Source organism: Triturus cristatus, chromosome 8 (assembly GCF_964204655.1).
Source record: "Triturus cristatus chromosome 8, aTriCri1.1, whole genome shotgun sequence".
NCBI classification, from domain to species: Eukaryota; Metazoa; Chordata; class Amphibia; order Caudata; family Salamandridae; genus Triturus; species Triturus cristatus.
In genome coordinates, this window is record NC_140591.1 from 945499458 (window position 1) to 945527160 (window position 27703).

Below are 27703 nucleotides of genomic sequence, written 5' to 3' on the forward strand. Positions count from 1 at the left end.
AAGACGTAACATTTGAAAATGGACCATTTTTTTCGTTTCTGAAGCATGTCGTAAGGGGGGGTGGTTATCTCTTTCACCAAAAAACGGCTGTTTTTATTGAACAATAAAGGCCTCCAAATGTTATTTTATTCACTTCCCGTGGAGGAGAAACACTTTTTAAGGCCTCAGAATGAGTAAATTGGCCATTTTCATTAATTTTTACCCATTTCTCAAATCTTGTGTTTAGGTCCCCTGGAAGCTTGAAAATCACTTAAAACATCTAATTTTATCTCTAAAAGTGATTATCCACGTACAAATGTGAATTGTTGTTCAAAGACGCAACATTTGAAAATGGACCATTTTTTTCGTTTCTGAAGCATGTCGTAAGGGGTGGTGGTTATCTCTTTCACCAAAAAACGGGTGTTTTTTATTGAACAATAAAGGCCTCCAAATGTTATTTTATTCACTTCCCGTGGAGGAGAAACACTTTTTAAGGCCGCAGAGTGAGTAAATTGGCCATTTTCATTCACGTTTACCCATTTCTCAAATCTTGTGTTTAGGGCCCCTGGAAGCTTGAAAATCACTTTAAACATCTAATTTTATCTCTAAAAATGATTATCCACGTACAAATGTGAATTGTTGTTCAAAGAAGCAACATTTGAAAATGGACCATTTTTTTCGTTTCTGAAGCATGTCGTAAGGGGGGGTGGTTATCTCTTTCACCAAAAAACGGGTGTTTTTTATTGAACAATAAAGGCCTCCAAATGTTATTTTATTCACTTCCCGTGGAGGAGAAACACTTCTTAAGGCCGCAGAGTGAGTAAATTGGCCATTTTCATTAACGTTTACACATTTCTCAAATCTTATCTTTTAGGGCCCCTGGAAGCTTGAAAATCAGTTTAAACATCCAATTTTATCTCTAAAAGTGATTATCCACGTACAAATGTGAATTGTCGCTCAAAGAGGCAACATTTGAAAACGGATCATTTTTTTTGTTTCTAAAGCCTTTCGTAAGAAGGTGGTTATCTCTTTCGTCAAAAATCAGGCGTTTTCGCTTGAACAATAACGGCCTCCAAATGTTATTTATTTACTTCCCGTGGAGGAGAAACACTTTTTAAGGCCTCAGAGTGAGTAAATTGGCCATTTTCATTCACTTTTACCCTTTCCTCAAATCTCGTGTTTAAGGCCCCTGGAAGCATGAAAATCACTTTAAACATCTCATTTTATCTTTAAAAGTGATTTTGCACGTACAAATGTGAATTGTAGTTCAAAGACGCAACATTTGAAAACCGACTATTTTTTTAGTTTCTGAAGCATGTCGTAAGGGGGGGTGGTTATCTCTTTCGTCAAAAATCGTGCGTTTTCGCTTGAACAATAAAGGCCTACAAATGTTATTTAATTCACTTCCCGCCGAGGAGAAATACTTTTTAAGGCCTCAGAATGAGTAAATTGGCCATTTTCATTCACGTTTACCCATTTCTCAAATCTTGTGTTTAGGGCCCAAGGAAGCTTGAAAATCACTTTAAACATCTCATTTTATCTTTAAAAGTGATTTTCCACGTACAAATGTGAAATGTAGTTCAAAGACGCAACATTTGAAAACGGACCATTTTTTTAGTTTCTGAAGCATGTCGTAAGGGGGGGTGGTTATCTCTTTCGTCAAAAATCGTGCGTTTTCGCTTGAACAATAAAGGCCTACAAATGTTATTTAATTCACTTCCCGTGGAGAAGAAACACTTTTTAAGGCCTCAGAATGAGTAAATTGGCCATTTTCATTAATTTTTACCCATTTCTCAAATCTTGTGTTTAGGTCCCCTGGAAGCTTGAAAATCACTTAAAACATCTAATTTTATCTCTAAAAGTGATTATCCACGTACAAATGTGAATTGTAGTTCAAAGACGCAACATTTGAAAATGGACCATTTTTTTCGTTTCTGAAGCATGTCGTAAGGGGGGGGTTATCTCTTTCACCAAAAAACGGGTGTTTTTGATTGAACAATAAAGGCCTCCAAATGTTATTTTATTCACTTCCCGTGGGGGAGAAACACTTTTTAAGGCCGCAGAGTGAGTAAATTGGCCATTTTCATTCACGTTTACCCATTTCTCAAATCTTGTGTTTAGGGCACCTGGAAGTTTGAAAATCACTTTAAACATCTAATTTTATCTCTAAAAATGATTATCCACGTACAAATGTGAATTGTCGTTCAAAGACGCAACATTTGAAAATGGACCATTTTTTTCGTTTCTGAAGCATGTCGTAAGGGGGGGTGGTTATCTCTTTCACCAAAAAACGGGCGTTTTTGATTGAACAATAAAGGCCTCCAAATGTTATTTTATTCACTTCCCGTGGAGGAGAAACACTTTTTAAGGCCGCAGAGTGAGTAAATAGGCCATTTTCATTCACTTTTTCCCATTCCTCAAATCTCATGTTTAAGGCCCCTGGAAGCATGAAAATCACTTTAAACATCTCATTTTATCTTTAAAAGTGATTTTCCACTTACAAATGTGAATTGCAGTTCAAAGAGGCAACATTTGAAAACGGACCATTTTTTTTAGTTTCTACAGCATGTCGTAAGGGGGGGTGGTTATCTCTTTCACCAAAAAACTGGTGTTTTTGATTGAACAATAAAGGCCTCCAAATGTTATTTTATTCACTTCCCGTGGAGGAGAAACACTTTTTAAGGCCGCAGAGTGAGTAAATTGGCCATTTTCATTCACGTTTACCCATTTCTCAAATCTTGTGTTTAGTTCCCCTGGAAGCTTGAAAATCACTTTAAACATCTCATTTTATCTCTAAAAGTGATTATCCACGTACATTGTTAATTGTAGTTCAAAGATGCAACATTTGAAAATGAACCATTTTTTTAGTTTCAGAAGCATGTCGTAAGGGGTGGTGGTTATCTCTTTCATCAAAAATCAGGCGTTTTTGCTTGAACAATAACGGCCTCCAAATGTTATTTAATTCCCTTCCCGTGGAGGAGAAACACTTCTTAAGGCCGCAGAGTGAGTAAATTGGCCATTTTCATTCACGTTTACACATTTCTCAAATCTTGTGTTTAGGGCCCCTGGAAGCTTGAAAATCAGTTTAAACATCCAATTTTATCTCTAAAAGTGATTATCCACGTACAAATGTGAATTGTCGCTCAAAGAGGCAACATTTGAAAACGGATCATTTTTTTAGTTTCTGAAGCATGTCGTAAGGGGTGGTGGTTATCTCTTTCACCAAAACACGGGCGTTTTTGATTGAACAATAAAGGCCTCCAAATGTTATTTTATTCACTTCCCGTGGAGGAGAAACACTTTTTAAGGCCTCAGAATGAGTAAATTGGCCATTTTCATTCACTTTTACCCATACCTCAAATCTTGTGTTTAAGGCCCCTCGAAGCATGAAAATCACTTTAAACATCTCATTTTATCTTTAAAAGTGATTTTCCACGTACAAATGTGAATTGTAGTTCAAAGACGCAACATTTGAAAACGGACCATTTTTTTAGTTTCTGAAGCATGTCGTAAGGGGGGGTGGTTATCTCTTTCGTCAAAAATCGTGCGTTTTCGCTTGAACAATTAAGGCCTACAAATGTTATTTAATTCACTTCCCGTGGAGGAGAAACACTTTTTAAGGCCTCAGAATGAGTAAATTGGCCATTTTCATTCACGTTTACCCATTTCTCAAATCTTATGTTTAGGGCCCCTGGAAGCTTGAAAATCACTTTAAACATCTAATTTTATCTCTAAAAATGATTTTCCACGTACAAATGTGAATTGTAGTTCAAAGACGCAACATTTGAAAACGGACCATTTTTTTAGTTTCTGAAGCATGTCGTAAGGGGTGGTGGTTATCTCTTTCGTCAAAAATCTGGTGTTTTTGCTTGAACAATAAAGGCCTAGAAATGTTATTTAATTCACTTCCCGTGTAGGAGAAACACTTTTTAAGGCCTCAGAATGAGTAAATTGGCCATTTTCATTCACTTTTACCCATACCTCAAATCTTGTGTTTAAGGCCCCTGGAAACATGAAAATCACTTTAAACATCTCATTTTATCTTTAAAAGTGATTTTCCACGTACAAATGTGAATTGTAGTTCAAAGACGCAACATTTGAAAACGGACCATTTTTTTAGTTTCTGAAGCATGTCGTAAGGGGGGGTGGTTATCTCTTTCGTCAAAAATCGTGCGTTTTCGCTTGAAAAATAAAGGCCTACAAATGTTATTTAATTCACTTCCCGTGGAGGAGAAACACTTTTTAAGGCCTCAGAATGAGTAAATTGGCCATTTTCATTAATTTTTACCCATTTCTCAAATCTTGTGTTTAGGTCCCCTGGAAGCTTGAAAATCACTTAAAACATCTAATTTTATCTCTAAAAGTGATTATCCACGTACAAATGTGAATTGTAGTTCAAAGACGCAACATTTGAAAATGGACCATTTTTTTCGTTTCTGAAGCATGTCGTAAGGGGGGGTGGTTATCTCTTTCACCAAAAAACGGGTGTTTTTTATTGAACAATAAAGGCCTCCAAATGTTATTTTATTCACTTCCCGTGGAGGAGAAACACTTTTTAAGGCCGCAGAGTGAGTAAATTGGCCATTTTCATTCACGTTCACCCATTTCTCAAATCTTGTGTTTAGGGCCCCTGGAAGCTTGAAAATCACTTTAAACATCTAATTTTATCTCTAAAAATGATTATCCACGTACAAATGTGAATTGTTGTTCAAAGACGCAACATTTGAAAATGGACCATTTTTTTCGTTTCTGAAGCATGTCGTAAGGGGGGGTGGTTATCTCTTTCACCAAAAAACGGGTGTTTTTTATTGAACAATAAAGGCCTCCAAATGGTATTTTATTCACTTCCCGTGGAGGAGAAACACTTTTTAAGGCCGCAGAGTGAGTAAATTGGCCATTTTCATTCACGTTCACCCATTTCTCAAATCTTGTGTTTAGGGCCCCTGGAAGCTTGAAAATCACTTTAAACATCTAATTTTATCTCTAAAAATGATTATCCACGTACAAATGTGAATTGTTGTTCAAAGACGCAACATTTGAAAATGGACCATTTTTTTCGTTTCTGAAGCATGTCGTAAGGGGGGGTGGTTATCTCTTTCACCAAAAAACGTGTGTTTTTTATTGAACAATAAAGGCCTCCAAATGGTATTTTATTCACTTCCCGTGGAGGAGAAACACTTTTTAAGGCCTCAGAATGAGTAAATTGGCCATTTTCATTAATTTTTACCCATTTCTCAAATCTTGTGTTTAGGTCCCCTGGAAGCTTGAAAATCACTTAAAACATTTAATTTTATCTCTAAAAGTGATTATCCACGTACAAATGTGAATTGTAGTTCAAAGACGCAACATTTGAAAATGGACCATTTTTTTCGTTTCTGAAGCATGTCGTAAGGGGTGGTGGTTATCTCTTTCACCAAAAAACGGGTGTTTTTTATTGAACAATAAAGGCCTCCAAATGTTATTTTATTCACTTCCCGTGGAGGAGAAACACTTTTTAAGGCCGCAGAGTGAGTAAATTGGCCATTTTCATTCACGTTTACCCATTTCTCAAATCTTGTGTTTAGGGCCCCTGGAAGCTTGAAAATCACTTTAAACGTCTAATTTTATCTCTAAAAATGATTATCCACGTACAAATGTGAATTGTTGTTCAAAGAAGCAACATTTGAAAATGGACCATTTTTTTCGTTTCTGAAGCATGTCGTAAGGGGGGGTGGTTATCTCTTTCACCAAAAAACGGGTGTTTTTTATTGAACAATAAAGGCCTCCAAATGTTATTTTATTCACTTCCCGTGGAGGAGAAACACTTTTTAAGGCCGCAGAGTGAGTAAATTGGCCATTTTCATTCACGTTTACCCATTTCTCAAATCTTGTGTTTAGGGCCCCTGGAAGCTTGAAAATCACTTTAAACATCTAATTTTATCTCTAAAAATGATTATCCACGTACAAATGTGAATTGTTGTTCAAAGAAGCAACATTTGAAAATGGACCATTTTTTTCGTTTCTGAAGCATGTCGTAAGGGGGGGTGGTTATCTCTTTCACCAAAAAACTGGTGTTTTTGATTGAACAATAAAGGCCTCCAAATGTCATTTTATTCACTTCCCGTGGAGGAGAAACACTTTTTAAGGCCGCATAGTGAGTAAATAGGCCATTTTCGTTCACTTTTTCCCATTCCTCAAATCTCATGTTTAAGGCCCCTGGAAGCATGAAAATCACTTTAAACATCTAATTTTATCTTTAAAAGTGATTTTCCACGTACAAATGTGAATTGTAGTTCAAAGAGACAACATTTGAAAACGGACCATTTTTTTAGTTTCTGAAGCATGTCGTAAGGGGGGGTGGTTATCTCTTTCGTCAAAAATCGTGCGTTTTCGCTTGAACAATAAAGGCCTACAAATGTTATTTAATTCACTTCCCGTGGAGGAGAAACACTTTTTAAGGCCTCAGAATGAGTAAATTGGCCATTTTCATTAATTTTTACCCATTTCTCAAATCTTGTGTTTAGGTCCCCTGGAAGCTTGAAAATCACTTAAAACATCTAATTTTATCTCTAAAAGTGATTATCCACGCACAAATGTGAATTGTCGTTCAAAGACGCAACATTTGAAAATGGACCATTTTTTTCGTTTCTGAAGCATGTCGTAAGGGGGGGTGGTTATCTCTTTCACCAAAAAACGGGCGTTTTTGATTGAACAATAAAGGCCTCCAAATGTTATTTTATTCACTTCCCGTGGAGGAGAAACACTTTTTAAGGCCGCAGAGTGAGTAAATAGGCCATTTTCATTCACTTTTTCCCATTCCTCAAATCTCATGTTTAAGGCCCCTGGAAGCATGAAAATCACTTTAAACATCTCATTTTATCTTTAAAAGTGATTTTCCACTTACAAATGTGAATTGCAGTTCAAAGAGGCAACATTTGAAAACGGACCATTTTTTTAGTTTCTACAGCATGTCATAAGGGGGGTGGTTATCTCTTTCACCAAAAAACTGGTGTTTTTGATTGAACAATAAAGGCCTCCAAATGTTATTTTATTCACTTCCCGTGGAGGAGAAACACTTTTTAAGGCCGCAGAGTGAGTAAATTGGCCATTTTCATTCACGTTTACCCATTTCTCAAATCTTGTGTTTAGTTCCCCTGGAAGCTTGAAAATCACTTTAAACATCTCATTTTATCTCTAAAAGTGATTATCCACGTACATTGTTAATTGTAGTTCAAAGATGCAACATTTGAAAATGAACTATTTTTTTAGTTTCAGAAGCATGTCGTAAGGGGTGGTGGTTATCTTTTTCATCAAAAATCAGGCGTTTTTGCTTGAACAATAACGGCCTCCAAATGTTATTTAATTCCCTTCCCGTGGAGGAGAAACACTTCTTAAGGCCGCAGAGTGAGTAAATTGGCCATTTTCATTCACGTTTACACATTTCTCAAATCTTGTGTTTAGGGCCCCTGGAAGCTTGAAAATCAGTTTAAACATCCAATCTTTTCTCTAAAAGTGATTATCCACGTACAAATGTGAATTGTCGCTCAAAGAGGTAACATTTGAAAACGGATCATTTTTTTAGTTTTTGAAGCATGTCGTAAGGGGGGGTGGTTATCTCTTTCACCAAAAAACGGGCGTTTTTGATTGAACAATAAAGGCCTCCAAATGTTATTTTATTCACTTCCCGTGGAGGAGAAACACTTTTTAAGGCCTCAGAATGAGTAAGTTGGCCATTTTCATTCACTTTTACCCATACCTCAAATCTTGTGTTTAAGGCCCCTGGAAGCATGAAAATCACTTTAAACATCTCATTTTATCTTTAAAAGTGATTTTCCACGTACAAATGTGAATTGTAGTTCAAAGACGCAACATTTGAAAACGGACCATTTTTTTAGTTTCTGAAGCATGTCGTAAGGGGGGGTGGTTATCTCTTTCGTCAAAAATCGTGCGTTTTCGCTTGAACAATAAAGGCCTACAAATGTTATTTAATTCACTTCCCGTGGAGGAGAAACACTTTTTAAGGCCTCAGAATGAGTAAATTGGCCATTTTCATTAATTTTTACCCATTTCTCAAATCTTGTGTTTAGGTCCCCTGGAAGCTTGAAAATCACTTAAAACATCTAATTTTATCTCTAAAAGTGATTATCCACGCACAAATGTGAATTGTAGTTCAAAGATGCAACATTTGAAAATGGACCATTTTTTTCGTTTCTGAAGCATGTCGTAAGGGGGGGTGGTTATCTCTTTCACCAAAAAACGGGTGTTTTTGATTGAACAATAAAGGCCTCCAAATGTTATTTTATTCACTTCCCGTGGAGGAGAAACACTTTTTAAGGCCGCAGAGTGAGTAAATTGGCCATTTTCATTCACGTTTACCCATTTCTCAAATCTTGTGTTTAGGGCCCCTGGAAGCTTGAAAATCACTTTAAACATCTAATTTTATCTCTAAAAATGATTATCCACGTACAAATGTGAATTGTCGTTCAAAGACGCAACATTTGAAAATGGACCATTTTTTTCGTTTCTGAAGCATGTCGTAAGGGGGGGTGGTTATCTCTTTCACCAAAAAACGGGCGTTTTTGATTGAACAATAAAGGCCTCCAAATGTTATTTTATTCACTTCCCGTGGAGGAGAAACACTTTTTAAGGCCGCAGAGTGAGTAAATAGGCCATTTTCATTCACTTTTTCCCATTCCTCAAATCTCATGTTTAAGGCCCCTGGAAGCATGAAAATCACTTTAAACATCTCATTTTATCTTTAAAAGTGATTTTCCACTTACAAATGTGAATTGCAGTTCAAAGAGGCAACATTTGAAAACGGACCATTTTTTTAGTTTCAGAAGCATGTCGTAAGGGGTGGTGGTTATCTCTTTCATCAAAAATCAGGCGTTTTTGCTTGAACAATAACGGCCTCCAAATGTTATTTAATTCCCTTCCCGTGGAGGAGAAACACTTCTTAAGGCCGCAGAGTGAGTAAATTGGCCATTTTCATTCACGTTTACCCATTTCTCAAATCTTGTGTTTAGTTCCCCTGGAAGCTTGAAAATCACTTTAAACATCTCATTTTATCTCTAAAAGTGATTATCCACATACATTGTTAATTGTAGTTCAAAGATGCAACATTTGAAAATGAACCATTTTTTTAGTTTCAGAAGCATGTCGTAAGGGGTGGTGGTTATCTCTTTCATCAAAAATCAGGCGTTTTTTCTTGAACAATAACGGCCTCCAAATGTTATTTAATTCCCTTCCCGTGGAGGAGAAACACTTCTTAAGGCCGCAGAGTGAGTAAATTGGCCATTTTCATTCACGTTTACACATTTCTCAAATCTTGTGTTTAGGGCCCCTGGAAGCTTGAAAATCAGTTTAAACATCCAATTTTATCTCTAAAAGTGATTATCCACGTACAAATGTGAATTGTCGCTCAAAGAGGCAACATTTGAAAACGGATCATTTTTTTAGTTTCTGAAGCATGTCGTAAGGGGGGGTGGTTATCTCTTTCACCAAAACACGGGCGTTTTTGATTGAACAATAAAGGCCTCCAAATGTTATTTTATTCACTTCCCGTGGAGGAGAAACACTTTTTAAGGCCTCAGAATGAGTAAATTGGCCATTTTCATTCACTTTTACCCATACCTCAAATCTTGTGTTTAAGGCCCCTGGAAGCATGAAAATCACTTTATCAAATATATACAAGTATGGGCCTACAACCTTCCGGCCGGCCGCTAGAATGACAGGAGCATATGACATACGTACAAAAAGGCACTTGGCGTTGCAGAGAAGCTAAATCAGTAGGTATCCACGACGTGGGCCACATGACTCTGAGCCCACAATATGGTTTCATTTTATACAAACAACACAAAAAACCACCACACCCGCAAGGCAACCCGCAATCGAAAGTGACAGCACGTTCTCCTCAAATGGGGGACCCCAACCATCCACAAGAATCTAAAGAGGGGAGGGGGAACAGATCAAGGACCGGGGGAACCCTGTGCCCGGGGCCGGGGGGTCAACTAGGGGGACGGGGCCGGCGAGGCAGCAGGCAGCAGTGGTGGCTCGCAGATACCCCCACGGTAGGCGTTCCAGGGGCCCCATACCTTCACCCATGCCCCAGGCTTACCCCTCGCCACATACACCACCTTTTCTCGGAACATGCACCAATCCATGTGTTCTTTCCAGGCCGACACCGCCGGGGGCCTCTGGGATCCCCACAATTGAGCAATGTCACGCTTAGCTATCATATATCCCAGAGTCACCCATCGCGTCTGCGGCACCGAGTAATCAGTTGGTTCCCACACATTCAGCAAGCATCTCCTCGCTTCAGGCAACAGCGCGACATGCGTAACCACTCGCAGGACCTCATGCACACCACGCCAGAATCGCTCCACCTTCGGGCATTCCCACAGAATATGCAAAAAGGTCGCCAAAGCACCACACCCACGCTTACACAACCCATCCTCGGCATAGCCCATACGCAGAAGCCTTGGCCCCGTCATGTAAACCCGGTGGAGTATCTTAAGCTGGACGAAGCGAAGGCGAGCCGGTATGGCCACCTCCTTCGGAGAGGCCACCGCGGAAATCCAGTCCTCGTCGTCCAACTCCAGCCCATCGGCAACCCAAGCCTCGCGGAGGCCAGTCAGCAAGCCCGAGCGGTCATTAATCAGTTTCTTGTAAATGAGGGAGATCGTGCTGTCCGGAACGTGGCCATCTAGCACTCTATCCTCCAGGGGGGAAGACTCCGGGATGGAGGCGACATCTGGGAAGACGGAGCCCAGTGCGTGACGGACCTGCAGGTACCGAAAGTATTCACTGCCCTGCAACTGAAACTCCGTCTGCAGTGTCTCGAATGTTTTAAATCCCCCCCTCGTCCAGAGATCCCCCACTTTACTGATGCCTATCGTGTCCCACTTCTCGAAGCCCTTTGAGGTCCACAGGGAGCCCAACCTCTCAGGCACATACAACGGTGACGCCCGGGTCAAACGGTCCTTCCATCCCATAGCTGCATTAGCCGCGTGCCATACTCGCACCATGACACGTGTAGGTCCCGTCAAGCGGGGATCGGGATCGCCAGAGTAGAGCGCTCGATTGTAGTCGCCACCGGGCAGGAGCATCTTGTCCATTTCAAATGCCGGGTTTAAGGCGGGCCCATAGAGGCCGTGATTAATTGCAGCTAGCTGGGAGGCCCAGTAATACCGCTTAATATCCGGGAGGGCAATCCCCCCCGTCGTACCACGGGAGCGTCAACTTCGCCAGGGCTATACGCGGCCTCCCGTCCCAGAACAGGCGGCGCTGTAGACTCTCCACCTCACGGAAGTAGCGCGCCGGGACTAAGTCCATAGTGTTCTGGAGAGCGTACAGGAAGCGTGGCAACGACATCATCTTGAACAATGCCGCCCGGCCGAGCGGCGAAAGCGGCAGGCGCCGCCAGCGCGCGACGTCCTCCTTCAAGCGCTGGAGGGGGGGCAGCAAATTCCGCTCGTAGCGGGCCTCCGGGTCCAGCGTAATATAGACACCCAGGTACCGAAACCCCTGAGAGGCAATCTGGATCGGACAGCCCCGCGGGAGGACGGGAGCCTCCCCGGAAAGCACATAGACACATGATTTAGCCCAGTTGATGACAAGGCCTGAGTTACGGCCGAAGGAGCGCAGAACATCAACCAGGACAATCAGTGATTTGCGCGGGGAGGCTAGGTACAAAAGGATATCGTCAGCGTAGAGGGACACGCGGTCCTCATACTCGGGGGTCCAACGGAGACCACGGATGGAAGGGTGCCACCGCAGCCACTCCGCCAGGGGTTCCAAGGCCAGTGCAAACAGGAGCGGCGACAAGGGGCAACCCTGTCGCGTGCCCCGTCCCAGCGCGAATGGGGCCGAGACTCGTCCATTCACCACCACCTGCGCCAATGGGCCTGAATACAACAATTTGACCCAGCTGATGAATCCCGGTCCAAATCCAAATTTCGCCAGCATCGCCCAGATGTATGGCCATTCAAGCGTGTCAAACGCCATGGTGGCGTCCAAGGACGCCAAGATGGCCGGCTCCCGCACAAACGGGACACGCGCGAGCACCCCGTGCAAGCGCCGCAGATTAAGGGCCGTGTTGCGATGGGGAATAAAGCCGGACTGGTCTTGGTGGACCAGGTCGCCCACCACGCCGACCAGCCAGTTGGCTAGCACCTTGGCGAGGATTTTGGGCTCCGCATTTAAGAGCGAGATAGGCCGATAGGATGTAACCCGGTCTCGGGGTCTCCCCTCCTTGTGGATCACTACGATTGTAGCCAGACGCTGGTCCGGCGGGAGGGAGCCCCGCGAGTGGGCCGCAAGGAACATCGCGCGGAGGTGGGGTGCCAGTACATCTGGTCGCAGCTTATACAACTCGATAGGGATGCCGTTCGGGCCCATGGCCTTGCCGGATGCGACCGAGCGTATGGCGAGGGCAATTTCGTCGGAGGTGGGAGCGGCATCCAACGACTCCCTGTCCTCCACCGAAAGGGAGGGCAGCGCGATATCTCGAAGCAGGGCATGGGACTCCTCCTCCGAGCAGAGAGAAACCGGGGAATACACCTCGCGGAAATAATCCGCGAAGCAGGAGACAATGTCTTCTGGCTCGGTGACACGTACACCATCCATCCTCTCAATCAGCGGGACCACACGACTCGCTCTCTCCTTTTTATCCAACCACGCGATCAGTTTACCAGCCTTATCACCCACATCATACAGTCGCCCCTGTTGCTCTCTACTGAGGCCCCTGGCCGCCTCCGTGACGAGGGCCCTGTAGGCCGCCTGCTTAAGGTGTAAAACATGTAGTGCAGCATCCGTCACCCCACTCCCCAAATCACCCTCTAATTCAGTGATTTCGGCCTCCACCCGGGTCACCTCCTCCTGCTCGCGCCTCCGGGCATGGGAGATAAAGGAGAGGGCCTCCCCTCTAAGAACTGTCTTGAAGGCCTCCCACAGGGAGATAGCCGAAGGGACAGACCCCACATTCTCCTCAAAATACCGCTGCAAGGATTTAATCAAGTCAGCACGAATAGTGGGATCGCGCAGGTACCAGGCATTGATTGGAGCTACCCTGCCCTCCCCCCTTGGGAAGACATCAAAGTGCAACAGGAGCGGGGAGTGATCTGAAATACCCCGCGCCAGATGGCGCACCTCTCCTACTCTCCCAGCATAAGCCGCAGGGACAAGGACATGATCAAGCCGCGAGAGGCTACCATGGGCACCCGAATGGAAGGTGTACTGCAGCTGCGTGGGATGTTTTAAACGCCAGCAGTCCACCAATCCCAGTGTATCTAAGAGGCCGGACAGCCACGCCTGTGCCCGGGGGAGGTCCCTAGGGGGGTAACGATCCATGGTCCCAGAAGCCACCGCATTGAAGTCCCCCCCAACCACCAGAAGCCCCCCCGGAAGGTCAAGGAGGAGGCGCCCCAGGTCCGCAAAAGTGGTAGACTGTAGCCCCGGTGGGACGTACACTGATACAAAGACAACAACTTTGCCCTCCATTCTCCCCACCAAGACAGTGTAGCGTCCCCTCTCATCATGGCGCACCTCGTCTATTTCCAGCGGGAGCGAGTTCTTAACCATGATGCCCACCCCCCGCGAGCCCGACGTGAAGCCCGAGTGGGCCACCAAACGATAGCCACGCCGATTCATGGCACAAAAAGAATTACCAATAAGGTGTGTCTCCTGCAGAAAGACCACATCTGGCGAAATTCGTTTCAGATACTGCAGGACCACACCTCGCTTAATCCTATCCCCCAGTCCTTTAACGTTCCAAGACAACAAAGTCAGGTCCCTACCCCCCATCCCATACAGAAGCCATCATTCGTCCCCCGAGAGCACCTCAAAAACACCAATACAGTAAAGGGTTTGCCTTGCGGTAAAAACAAACAACACCCCATCCCAACCCACCCGTCCCAACAGAACTCCCCCCTCCCTGCACCCCTGCATGAGCCCAGACAGCCCCCCCAAAGTGCAGTGTGCCTGTCGCCCCATAGATGATAAAACTAACTAGTCCCCCAGAGGAGGAGGGAAAGCCCCCAAGAGACCCCGTACTACCTCCACAGGAGGGGAACTTACACGAGCAGTCAATGGTGACAATAATGTTGTCCAGAGCGAGGCCTACTATTAGTCCCTCAGTCCTGATCCGGCGAGCCCTCCCCGCCAACCGCGCCCCCCCCACCCCCCCGGTCCCGATCCCCGGGCAAAGTGTCCAACCAGTCCCCGGCCGCCTCGGGACGATCAAAAAAGTGCGTGCGGCCATCCACCTCTACCCTCAACTTAGCTGGAAAAAGCATAGCATACTTGAGGTTCAGGTCCCGTAGGCGACGCTTGACTCCGAGAAAACTGTCTCTGCTTTTGGACCGCCGGAGTAAAATCAGGATAGAAGTTTACGTCCATATTGTCGAGTCTGACCGGTCCTTGTAGCCTAGAAGTCTGCAGGATAGCGTCTCTGTCCCGAAAGTTGAAAATCCGGGCAATGAGAGGCCTCGGAGGGGCTCCGGCCTTAGGTCTTCCTCTGGGGACCCTGTGGGCACGTTCCACCGCAAAGAGTTTACTCAGCCCCCGGGGCTGGAGATGGGTGAGAATCAGGTCCTCCACAAACAGATCCGCCGCCTCCTCCTCACGTCCCTCCGGCACCCCGATAATGCGGACATTGTTCCTCCGGGCCCGACCCTCGGAATCCTCCAGTCGACGATCCATCAAGGCGCTCGCCTGGCCAAGCCGGCGCACCTCCTTTTGGAGGGCCGCCACGTCCGTTGTGAGGCCCGAGGTAGTGTGGGCCAAAGAATCGACCCGGTCATTCGTCTTGGACAGATCGGCCCTCACCAGGCCCACATCCACGAGGACCGAGTCAATCTTCTGCGCCAGTGTGTCAAAGCGCTGGTCCACCGAGGCCTTCATCTCGGCGATGGCGCCCATGACGTCTCGGAGGGTCAGATCCGCGGGCAGGGCAGGAGCATCAGTCGGGCCCGCAGGGGACCTACGCGGCGCCTCTGGAGATCCCTTCTGGAGGGTGTAGCGGTCCATGTTGTTGGACTGTTGGGCTGCGCCACGGCGGGTCGATTTTACCTTTGCCCGGTCGCCATCTTGCTTTGTGGCCATGGCGGCAGTCCCAAAATCGTGCCAATCGCCTCAAAAAGGGCCGACAAGCCAGTTCACGGGCTCCGGGGGGGGGGGTGACCACAGTTCCGCAGGACGGATTACAGCCGGCGGGCCGGTAGGGCACCCCAACGAGGCCACACCACCGCACACCGCCCCGCAACCCAACCTCGCCTAGACAGCAAGGAGGGCGCAAAAGCGAAAGTGAAAGTGCGGGGTACGCGAGTCGCCCAGCCTTGCCCGCCGCTGTTGTTCACTTTGTCTCCGGATCGCCCCACAACTCCAATCCGGGGGGCTGGCATGGAGAAGGCCGCAAACCTCAATCGGTGCTCCCGCCGGTGTCCGAGGTCCAATTTGGAAACGGAAAACGGGTGTCACCTCAGCTCGGGCTCACAAACACAGTCCCCTCATCTAGGACAGGATATGGTCAGGATTTATGCAGGAGGTCGCGGAGGTCCTCGGGAGCCTCGCACCTACGCAGCCATCTTGGTTGCGCGCTAGGCTCCTCCCTCTCATTTTATCTTTAAAAGTGATTTTCCACGTACAAATGTGAATTGTAGTTCAAAGACGCAACATTTGAAAACGGACCATTTTTTTAGTTTCTGAAGCATGTCGTAAGGGGGGGTGGTTATCTCTTTCGTCAAAAATCGTGCGTTTTCGCTTGAACAATAAAGGCCTACAAATGTTATTTAATTCACTTCCCGTGGAGGAGAAACACTTTTTAAGGCCTCAGAATGAGTAAATTGGCCATTTTCATTAATTTTTACCCATTTCTCAAATCTTGTGTTTAGGTCCCCTGGAAGCTTGAAAATCACTTAAAACATCTAATTTTATCTCTAAAAGTGATTATCCACACACAAATGTGAATTGTCGTTCAAAGACGCAACATTTGAAAATGGACCATTTTTTTCGTTTCTGAAGCATGTCGTAAGGGGGGGTGGTTATCTCTTTCACCAAAAAACGGGCGTTTTTGATTGAACAATAAAGGCCTCCAAATGTTATTTTATTCACTTCCCGTGGAGGAGAAACACTTTTTAAGGCCGCAGAGTGAGTAAATAGGCCATTTTCATTCACTTTTTCCCATTCCTCAAATCTCATGTTTAAGGCCCCTGGAAGCATGAAAATCACTTTAAACATCTCATTTTATCTTTAAAAGTGATTTTCCACTTACAAATGTGAATTGCAGTTCAAAGAGGCAACATTTGAAAACGGACCATTTTTTTAGTTTCTACAGCATGTCGTAAGGGGGGGTGGTTATCTCTTTCACCAAAAAAATTGTGTTTTTGATTGAACAATAAAGGCCTCCAAATGCTATTTTATTCACTTCCCGTGGAGGAGAAACACTTTTTAAGGCCGCAGAGTGAGTAAATTGGCCATTTTCATTCACGTTTACCCATTTCTCAAATCTTGTGTTTAGTTCCCCTGGAAGCTTGAAAATCACTTTAAACATCTCATTTTATCTCTAAAAGTGATTATCCACGTACATTGTTAATTGTAGTTCAAAGACGCAACATTTGAAAATGAAACATTTTTTTAGTTTCAAAAGCATATCGTAAGGGGTGGTGGTTATCTCTTTCATCAAAAATCAGGCATTTTTGCTTGAACAATAACGGCCTCCAAATGTTATTTAATTCCCTTCCCGTGGAGGAGAAACACTTCTTAAGGCCGCAGAGTGAGTAAATTGGCCATTTTCATTCACGTTTACACATTTCTCAAATCTTGTGTTTAGGGCCCCTGGAAGCTTGAAAATCAGTTTAAACATCCAATCTTTTCTCTAAAAGTGATTATCCACGTACAAATGTGAATTGTCGCTCAAAGAGGTAACATTTGAAAACGGATCATTTTTTTAGTTTCTGAAGCATGTCGTAAGGGGGGGTGGTTATCTCTTTCACCAAAAAACGGGCGTTTTTGATTGAACAATAAAGGCCTCCAAATGTTATTTTATTCACTTCCCGTGGAGGAGAAACACTTTTTAAGGCCTCAGAATGAGTAAATTGGCCATTTTCATTCACTTTTACCCATACCTCAAATCTTGTGTTTAAGGCCCCTGGAAGCATGAAAATCACTTTAAACATCTCATTTTATCTTTAAAAGTGATTTTCCACGTACAAATGTGAATTGTAGTTCAAAGACGCAACATTGGGGGGGTGGTTATCTCTTTCGTCAAAAATCGTGCGTTTTCGCTTGAACAATAAAGGCCTACAAATGTTATTTAATTCACTTCCCGTGGAGGAGAAACACTTTTTAAGGCCTCAGAATGAGTAAATTGGCCATTTTCATTAATTTTTACCCATTTCTCAAATCTTGTGTTTAGGTCCCCTGGAAGCTTGAAAATCACTTAAAACATCTAATTTTATCTCTAAAAGTGATTATCCACGCACAAATGTGAATTGTAGTTCAAAGACGCAACATTTGAAAATGGACCATTTTTTTCGTTTCTGAAGCATGTCGTAAGGGGGGGTGGTTATCTCTTTCACCAAAAAACGGGTGTTTTTGATTGAACAATAAAGGCCTCCAAATGTTATTTTATTCACTTCCCGTGGAGGAGAAACACTTTTTAAGGCCGCAGAGTGAGTAAATTGGCCATTTTCATTCACGTTTACCCATTTCTCAAATCTTGTGTTTAGGGCCCCTGGAAGCTTGAAAATCACTTTAAACATCTAATTTTATCTCTAAAAATGATTATCCACGTACAAATGTGAAGTGTCGTTCAAAGACGCAACATTTGAAAATGGACCATTTTTTTCGTTTCTGAAGCATGTCGTAAGGGGGGGTGGTTATCTCTTTCACCAAAAAACGGGTGTTTTTGATTGAACAATAAAGGCCTCCAAATGTTATTTTATTCACTTCCCGTGGAGGAGAAACACTTTTTAAGGCCGCAGAGTGAGTAAATTGGCCATTTTCATTCACGTTTACCCATTTCTCAAATCTTGTGTTTAGGGCCCCTGGAAGCTTGAAAATCACTTTAAACATCTAATTTTATCTCTAAAAATGATTATCCACGTACAAATGTGAATTGTCGTTCAAAGACGCAACATTTGAAAATGGACCATTTTTTTCGTTTCTGAAGCATGTCGTAAGGGGGGGTGGTTATCTCTTTCACCAAAAAACGGGCGTTTTTGATTGAACAATAAAGGCCTCCAAATGTTATTTTATTCACTTCCCGTGGAGGAGAAACACTTTTTAAGGCCGCAGAGTGAGTAAATAGGCCATTTTCATTCACTTTTTCCCATTCCTCAAATCTCATGTTTAAGGCCCCTGGAAGCATGAAAATCACTTTAAACATCTCATTTTATCTTTAAAAGTGATTTTCCACTTACAAATGTGAATTGCAGTTCAAAGAGGCAACATTTGAAAACGGACCATTTTTTTAGTTTCAGAAGCATGTCGTAAGGGGTGGTGGTTATCTCTTTCATCAAAAATCAGGCGTTTTTGCTTGAACAATAACGGCCTCCAAATGTTATTTAATTCCCTTCCCGTGGAGGAGAAACACTTCTTAAGGCCGCAGAGTGAGTAAATTGGCCATTTTCATTCACGTTTACCCATTTCTCAAATCTTGTGTTTAGTTCCCCTGGAAGCTTGAAAATCACTTTAAACATCTCATTTTATCTCTAAAAGTGATTATCCACATACATTGTTAATTGTAGTTCAAAGATGCAACATTTGAAAATGAACCATTTTTTTAGTTTCAGAAGCATGTCGTAAGGGGTGGTAGTTATCTCTTTCATCAAAAATCAGGCGTTTTTTCTTGAACAATAACGGCCTCCAAATGTTATTTAATTCCCTTCCCGTGGAGGAGAAACACTTCTTAAGGCCGCAGAGTGAGTAAATTGGCCATTTTCATTCACGTTTACACATTTCTCAAATCTTGTGTTTAGGGCCCCTGGAAGCTTGAAAATCAGTTTAAACATCCAATTTTATCTCTAAAAGTGATTATCCACGTACAAATGTGAATTGTCGCTCAAAGAGGCAACATTTGAAAACGGATCATTTTTTTAGTTTCTGAAGCATGTCGTAAGGGGGGGTGGTTATCTCTTTCACCAAAACACGGGCGTTTTTGATTGAACAATAAAGGCCTCCAAATGTTATTTTATTCACTTCCCGTGGAGGAGAAACACTTTTTAAGGCCTCAGAATGAGTAAATTGGCCATTTTCATTCACTTTTACCCATACCTCAAATCTTGTGTTTAAGGCCCCTGGAAGCATGAAAATCACTTTATCAAATATATACAAGTATGGGCCTACAACCTTCCGGCCGGCCGCTAGAATGACAGGAGCATATGACATACGTACAAAAAGGCACTTGGCGTTGCAGAGAAGCTAAATCAGTAGGTATCCACGACGTGGGCCACATGACTCTGAGCCCACAATACGGTTTCATTTTATACAAACAACACAAAAAACCACCACACCCGCAAGGCAACCCGCAATCGAAAGTGACAGCACGTGCTCCTCAAATGGGGGACCCCAACCATCCACAAGAATCTAAAGAGGGGAGGGGGAACAGATCAAGGACCGGGGGAACCCTGTGCCCGGGGCCGGGGGGTCAACTAGGGGGACGGGGCCGGCGAGGCAGCAGGCAGCAGTGGTGGCTCGCAGATACCCCCGCGGTAGGCGTTCCAGGGGCCCCATCCCTTCACCCATGCCCCAGGCTTACCCCTCGCCACATACACCACCTTTTCTCGGAACATGCACCAATCCATGTGTTCTTTCCAGGCCGACACCGCCGGGGGCCTCTGGGATCCCCACAATTGAGCAATGTCACGCTTAGCTATCATATATCCCAGAGTCACCCATCGCGTCTGCGGCACCGAGTAATCAGTTGGTTCCCACACATTCAGCAAGCATCTCCTCGCTTCAGGCAACAGCGCGACATGCGTAACCACTCGCAGGACCTCATGCACACCACGCCAGAATCGCTCCACCTTCGGGCATTCCCAAAGAATATGCAAAAAGGTCGCCAAAGCACCACACCCACGCTTACACAACCCATCCTCGGCATAGCCCATACGCAGAAGCCTTGGCCCTGTCATGTAAACCCGGTGGAGTATCTTAAGCTGGACGAAGCGAAGGCGAGCCGGTATGGCCACCTCCTTCGGAGAGGCCACCGCGGAAATCCAGTCCTCGTCGTCCAACTCCAGCCCATCGGCAACCCAAGCCTCGCGGAGGCCAGTCAGCAAGCCCGAGCGGTCATTAATCAGTTTCTTGTAAATGAGGGAGATCGTGCTGTCCGGAACGTGGCCATCTAGCACTCTATCCTCCAGGGGGGAAGACTCCGGGATGGAGGCGACATCTGGGAAGACGGAGCCCAGTGCGTGACGGACCTGCAGGTACCGAAAGTATTCACTGCCCTGCAACTGAAACTCCGTCTGCAGTGTCTCGAATGTTTTAAATCCCCCCCTCGTCCAGAGATCCCCCACTTTACTGATGCCTATCGTGTCCCACTTCTCGAAGCCCTTCGAGGTCCACAGGGAGCCCAACCTCTCAGGCGCATACAACGGTGACGCCCGGGTCAAACGGTCCTTCCATCCCATAGCTGCATTAGCCGCGTGCCATACTCGCACCATGACACGTGTAGGTCCCGTCAAGCGGGGATCGGGCGCGCCAGAGTAGAGCGCTCGATTGTAGTCGCCACCGGGCAGGAGCATCTTGTCCATTTCAAATGCCGGGTTTAAGGCGGGCCCATAGAGGCCGTGATTAATTGCAGCTAGCTGGGAGGCCCAGTAATACCGCTTAATATCCGGGAGGGCAATCCCCCCCGTCGTACCACGGGAGCGTCAACTTCGCCAGGGCTATACGCGGCCTCCCGTCCCAGAACAGGCGGCGCTGTAGACTCTCCACCTCACGGAAGTAGCGCGCCGGGACTAAGTCCATAGTGTTCTGGAGAGCGTACAGGAAGCGTGGCAACGACATCATCTTGAACAATGCCGCCCGGCCGAGCGGCGAAAGCGGCAGGCGCCGCCAGCGCGCGACGTCCTCCTTCAAGCGCTGGAGGGGGGGCAGCAAATTCCGCTCGTAGCGGGCCTCCGGGTCCAGCGTAATATAGACACCCAGGTACCGAAACCCCTGAGAGGCAATCTGGATCGGACAGCCCCGCGGGAGGACGGGAGCCTCCCCGGAAAGCACATAGACACATGATTTAGCCCAGTTGATGACAAGGCCTGAGTTACGGCCGAAGGAGCGCAGAACATCAACCAGGACAATCAGTGATTTGCGCGGGGAGGCTAGGTACAAAAGGATATCGTCAGCGTAGAGGGACACGCGGTCCTCATACTCGGGGGTCCAACGGAGACCACGGATGGAAGGGTGCCACCGCAGCCACTCCGCCAGGGGTTCCAAGGCCAGTGCAAACAGGAGCGGCGACAAGGGGCAACCCTGTCGCGTGCCCCGTCCCAGCGCGAATGGGGCCGAGACTCGTCCATTCACCACCACCTGCGCCAATGGGCCTGAATACAACAATTTGACCCAGCTGATGAATCCCGGTCCAAATCCAAATTTCGCCAGCATCGCCCAGATGTATGGCCATTCAAGCGTGTCAAACGCCATGGTGGCGTCCAAGGACGCCAAGATGGCCGGCTCCCGCACAAACGGGACACGCGCGAGCACCCCGTGCAAGCGCCGCAGATTAAGGGCCGTGTTGCGATGGGGAATAAAGCCGGACTGGTCTTGGTGGACCAGGTCGCCCACCACGCCGACCAGCCAGTTGGCTAGCACCTTGGCGAGGATTTTGGGCTCCGCATTTAAGAGCGAGATAGGCCGATAGGATGTAACCCGGTCTCGGGGTCTCCCCTCCTTGTGGATCACTACGATTGTAGCCAGACGCTGGTCCGGCGGGAGGGAGCCCCGCGAGTGGGCCGCAAGGAACATCGCGCGGAGGTGGGGTGCCAGTACATCTGGTCGCAGCTTATACAACTCGATAGGGATGCCGTTCGGGCCCATGGCCTTGCCGGATGCGACCGAGCGTATGGCGAGGGCAATTTCGTCGGAGGTGGGAGCGGCATCCAACGACTCCCTGTCCTCCACCGAAAGGGAGGGCAGCGCGATATCTCGAAGCAGGGCATGGGACTCCTCCTCCGAGCAGAGAGAAACCGGGGAATACACCTCGCGGAAATAATCCGCGAAGCAGGAGACAATGTCTTCTGGCTCGGTGACACGTACACCATCCATCCTCTCAATCAGCGGGACCACACGACTCGCTCTCTCCTTTTTATCCAACCACGCGATCAGTTTACCAGCCTTATCACCCACATCATACAGTCGCCCCTGTTGCTCTCTACTGAGGCCCCTGGCCGCCTCCGTGACGAGGGCCCTGTAGGCCGCCTGCTTAAGGTGTAAAACATGTAGTGCAGCATCCGTCACCCCACTCCCCAAATCACCCTCTAATTCAGTGATTTCGGCCTCCACCCGGGTCACCTCCTCCTGCTCGCGCCTCCGGGCATGGGAGATAAAGGAGAGGGCCTCCCCTCTAAGAACTGTCTTGAAGGCCTCCCACAGGGAGATAGCCGAAGGGACAGACCCCACATTCTCCTCAAAATACCGCTGCAAGGATTTAATCAAGTCAGCACGAATAGTGGGATCGCGCAGGTACCAGGCATTGATTGGAGCTACCCTGCCCTCCCCCCTTGGGAAGACATCAAAGTGCAACAGGAGCGGGGAGTGATCTGAAATACCCCGCGCCAGATGGCGCACCTCTCCTACTCTCCCAGCATAAGCCGCAGGGACAAGGACATGATCAAGCCGCGAGAGGCTACCATGGGCACCCGAATGGAAGGTGTACTGCAGCTGCGTGGGATGTTTTAAACGCCAGCAGTCCACCAATCCCAGTGTATCTAAGAGGCCGGACAGCCACGCCTGTGCCCGGGGGAGGTCCCTAGGGGGGTAACGATCCATGGTCCCAGAAGCCACCGCATTGAAGTCCCCCCCAACCACCAGAAGCCCCCCCGGAAGGTCAAGGAGGAGGCGCCCCAGGTCCGCAAAAGTGGTAGACTGTAGCCCCGGTGGGACGTACACTGATACAAAGACAACAACTTTGCCCTCCATTCTCCCCACCAAGACAGTGTAGCGTCCCCTCTCATCATGGCGCACCTCGTCTATTTCCAGCGGGAGCGAGTTCTTAACCATGATGCCCACCCCCCGCGAGCCCGACGTGAAGCCCGAGTGGGCCACCAAACGATAGCCACGCCGATTCATGGCACAAAAAGAATTACCAATAAGGTGTGTCTCCTGCAGAAAGACCACATCTGGCGAAATTCGTTTCAGATACTGCAGGACCACACCTCGCTTAATCCTATCCCCCAGTCCTTTAACGTTCCAAGACAACAAAGTCAGGTCCCTACCCCCCATCCCATACAGAAGCCATCATTCGTCCCCCGAGAGCACCTCAAAAACACCAATACAGTAAAGGGTTTGCCTTGCGGTAAAAACAAACAACACCCCACCCCAACCCACCCGTCCCAACAGAACTCCCCCCTCCCTGCACCCCTGCATGAGCCCAGACAGCCCCCCCAAAGTGCAGTGTGCCTGTCGCCCCATAGATGATAAAACTAACTAGTCCCCCAGAGGAGGAGGGAAAGCCCCCAAGAGACCCCGTACTACCTCCACAGGAGGGGAACTTACACGAGCAGTCAATGGTGACAATAATGTTGTCCAGAGCGAGGCCTACTATTAGTCCCTCAGTCCTGATCCGGCGAGCCCTCCCCGCCAACCGCGCCCCCCCCACCCCCCTGGTCCCGATCCCCGGGCAAAGTGTCCAACCAGTCCCCGGCCGCCTCGGGACGATCAAAAAAGTGCGTGCGGCCATTCACCTCTACCCTCAACTTAGCTGGAAAAAGCATAGCATACTTGAGGTTCAGGTCCCGTAGGCGACGCTTGACTCCGAGAAAACTGTCTCTGCTTTTGGACCGCCGGAGTAAAATCAGGATAGAAGTTTACATCCATATTGTCGAGTCTGACCGGTCCTTGTAGCCTAGAAGTCTGCAGGATAGCGTCTCTGTCCCGAAAGTTGAAAATCCGGGCAATGAGAGGCCTCGGAGGGGCTCCGGCCTTAGGTCTTCCTCTGGGGACCCTGTGGGCACGTTCCACCGCAAAGAGTTTACTCAGCCCCCGGGGCTGGAGATGGGTGAGAATCAGGTCCTCCACAAACAGATCCGCCGCCTCCTCCTCACGTCCCTCCGGCACCCCGATAATGCGGACATTGTTCCTCCGGGCCCGACCCTCGGAATCCTCCAGTCGACGATCCATCAAGGCGCTCGCCTGGCCAAGCCGGCGCACCTCCTTTTGGAGGGCCGCCACGTCCGTTGTGAGGCCCGAGGTAGTGTGGGCCAAAGAATCGACCCGGTCATTCGTCTTGGACAGATCGGCCCTCACCAGGCCCACATCCACGAGGACCGAGTCAATCTTCTGCGCCAGTGTGTCAAAGCGCTGGTCCACCGAGGCCTTCATCTCGGCGATGGCGCCCATGACGTCTCGGAGGGTCAGATCCGCGGGCAGGGCAGGAGCATCAGTCGGGCCCGCAGGGGACCTACGCGGCGCCTCTGGAGATCCCTTCTGGAGGGTGTAGCGGTCCATGTTGTTGGACTGTTGGGCTGCGCCACGGCGGGTCGATTTTACCTTTGCCCGGTCGCCATCTTGCTTTGTGGCCATGGCGGCAGTCCCAAAATCGTGCCAATCGCCTCAAAAAGGGCCGACAAGCCAGTTCACGGGCTCCGGGGGGGGGGGTGACCACAGTTCCGCAGGACGGATTACAGCCGGCGGGCCGGCAGGGCACCCCAACGAGGCCACACCACCGCACACCGCCCCGCAACCCAACCTCGCCTAGACAGCAAGGAGGGCGCAAAAGCGAAAGTGAAAGTGCGGGGTACGCGAGTCGCCCAGCCTTGCCCGCCGCTGTTGTTCACTTTGTCTCCGGATCGCCCCACAACTCCAATCCGGGGGGCCGGCATGGAGAAGGCCGCAAACCTCAATCGGTGCTCCCGCCGGTGTCCGAGGTCCAATTTGGAAACGGAAAACGGGTGTCACCTCAGCTCGGGCTCACAAACACAGTCCCCTCATCTAGGACAGGATATGGTCAGGATTTATGCAGGAGGTCGCGGAGGTCCTCGGGAGCCTCGCACCTACGCGGCCATCTTGGTTGCGCGCTAGGCTCCTCCCTCTCATTTTATCTTTAAAAGTGATTTTCCACGTACAAATGTGAATTGTAGTTCAAAGACGCAACATTTGAAAACGGACCATTTTTTTAGTTTCTGAAGCATGTCGTAAGGGGGGGTGGTTATCTCTTTCGTCAAAAATCGTGCGTTTTCGCTTGAACAATAAAGGCCTACAAATGTTATTTAATTCACTTCCCGTGGAGGAGAAACACTTTTTAAGGCCTCAGAATGAGTAAATTGGCCATTTTCATTAATTTTTACCCATTTCTCAAATCTTGTGTTTAGGTCCCCTGGAAGCTTGAAAATCACTTAAAACATCTAATTTTATCTCTAAAAGTGATTATCCACGCACAAATGTGAATTGTCGTTCAAAGACGCAACATTTGAAAATGGACCATTTTTTTCGTTTCTGAAGCATGTCGTAAGGGGGGGTGGTTATCTCTTTCACCAAAAAACGGGCGTTTTTGATTGAACAATAAAGGCCTCCAAATGTTATTTTATTCACTTCCCGTGGAGGAGAAACACTTTTTAAGGCCGCAGAGTGAGTAAATAGGCCATTTTCATTCACTTTTTCCCATTCCTCAAATCTCATGTTTAAGGCCCCTGGAAGCATGAAAATCACTTTAAACATCTCATTTTATCTTTAAAAGTGATTTTCCACTTACAAATGTGAATTGCAGTTCAAAGAGGCAACATTTGAAAACGGACCATTTTTTTAGTTTCTACAGCATGTCGTAAGGGGGGGTGGTTATCTCTTTCACCAAAAAACTGGTGTTTTTGATTGAACAATAAAGGCCTCCAAATGTTATTTTATTCACTTCCCGTGGAGGAGAAACACTTTTTAAGGCCGCAGAGTGAGTAAATTGGCCATTTTCATTCACGTTTACCCATTTCTCAAATCTTGTGTTTAGTTCCCCTGGAAGCTTGAAAATCACTTTAAACATCTCATTTTATCTCTAAAAGTGATTATCCACGTACATTGTTAATTGTAGTTCAAAGATGCAACATTTGAAAATGAACCATTTTTTTAGTTTCAGAAGCATGTCGTAAGGGGTGGTGGTTATCTCTTTCATCAAAAATCAGGCGTTTTTGCTTGAACAATAACGGCCTCCAAATGTTATTTAATTCCCTTCCCGTGGAGGAGAAACACTTCTTAAGGCCGCAGAGTGAGTAAATTGGCCATTTTCATTCACGTTTACACATTTCTCAAATCTTGTGTTTAGGGCCCCTGGAAGCTTGAAAATCAGTTTAAACATCCAATCTTTTCTCTAAAAGTGATTATCCACGTACAAATGTGAATTGTCGCTCAAAGAGGTAACATTTGAAAACGGATCATTTTTTTAGTTTCTGAAGCATGTCGTAAGGGGGGGTGGTTATCTCTTTCACCAAAAAACGGGCGTTTTTGATTGAACAATAAAGGCCTCCAAATGTTATTTTATTCACTTCCCGTGGAGGAGAAACACTTTTTAAGGCCTCAGAATGAGTAAATTGGCCATTTTCATTCACTTTTACCCATACCTCAAATCTTGTGTTTAAGGCCCCTGGAAGCATGAAAATCACTTTAAACATCTCATTTTATCTTTAAAAGTGATTTTCCACGTACAAATGTGAATTGTAGTTCAAAGACGCAACATTTGAAAACGGACCATTTTTTTAGTTTCTGAAGCATGTCGTAAGGGGGGGTGGTTATCTCTTTCGTCAAAAATCGTGCGTTTTCGCTTGAACAATAAAGGCCTACAAATGTTATTTAATTCACTTCCCGTGGAGGAGAAACACTTTTTAAGGCCTCAGAATGAGTAAATTGGCCATTTTCATTAATTTTTACCCATTTCTCAAATCTTGTGTTTAGGTCCCCTGGAAGCTTGAAAATCACTTAAAACATCTAATTTTATCTCTAAAAGTGATTATCCACGCACAAATGTGAATTGTAGTTCAAAGACGCAACATTTGAAAATGGACCATTTTTTTCGTTTCTGAAGCATGTCGTAAGGGGGGGTGGTTATCTCTTTCACCAAAAAACGGGTGTTTTTGATTGAACAATAAAGGCCTCCAAATGTTATTTTATTCACTTCCCGTGGAGGAGAAACACTTTTTAAGGCCGCAGAGTGAGTAAATTGGCCATTTTCATTCACGTTTACCCATTTCTCAAATCTTGTGTTTAGGGCCCCTGGAAGCTTGAAAATCACTTTAAACATCTAATTTTATCTCTAAAAATGATTATCCACGTACAAATGTGAAGTGTCGTTCAAAGACGCAACATTTGAAAATGGACCATTTTTTTCGTTTCTGAAGCATGTCGTAAGGGGGGGGTGGTTATCTCTTTCACCAAAAAACGGGCGTTTTTGATTGAACAATAAAGGCCTCCAAATGTTATTTTATTCACTTCCCGTGGAGGAGAAACACTTTTTAAGGCCGCAGAGTGAGTAAATAGGCCATTTTCATTCACTTTTTCCCATTCCTCAAATCTCATGTTTAAGGCCCCTGGAAGCATGAAAATCACT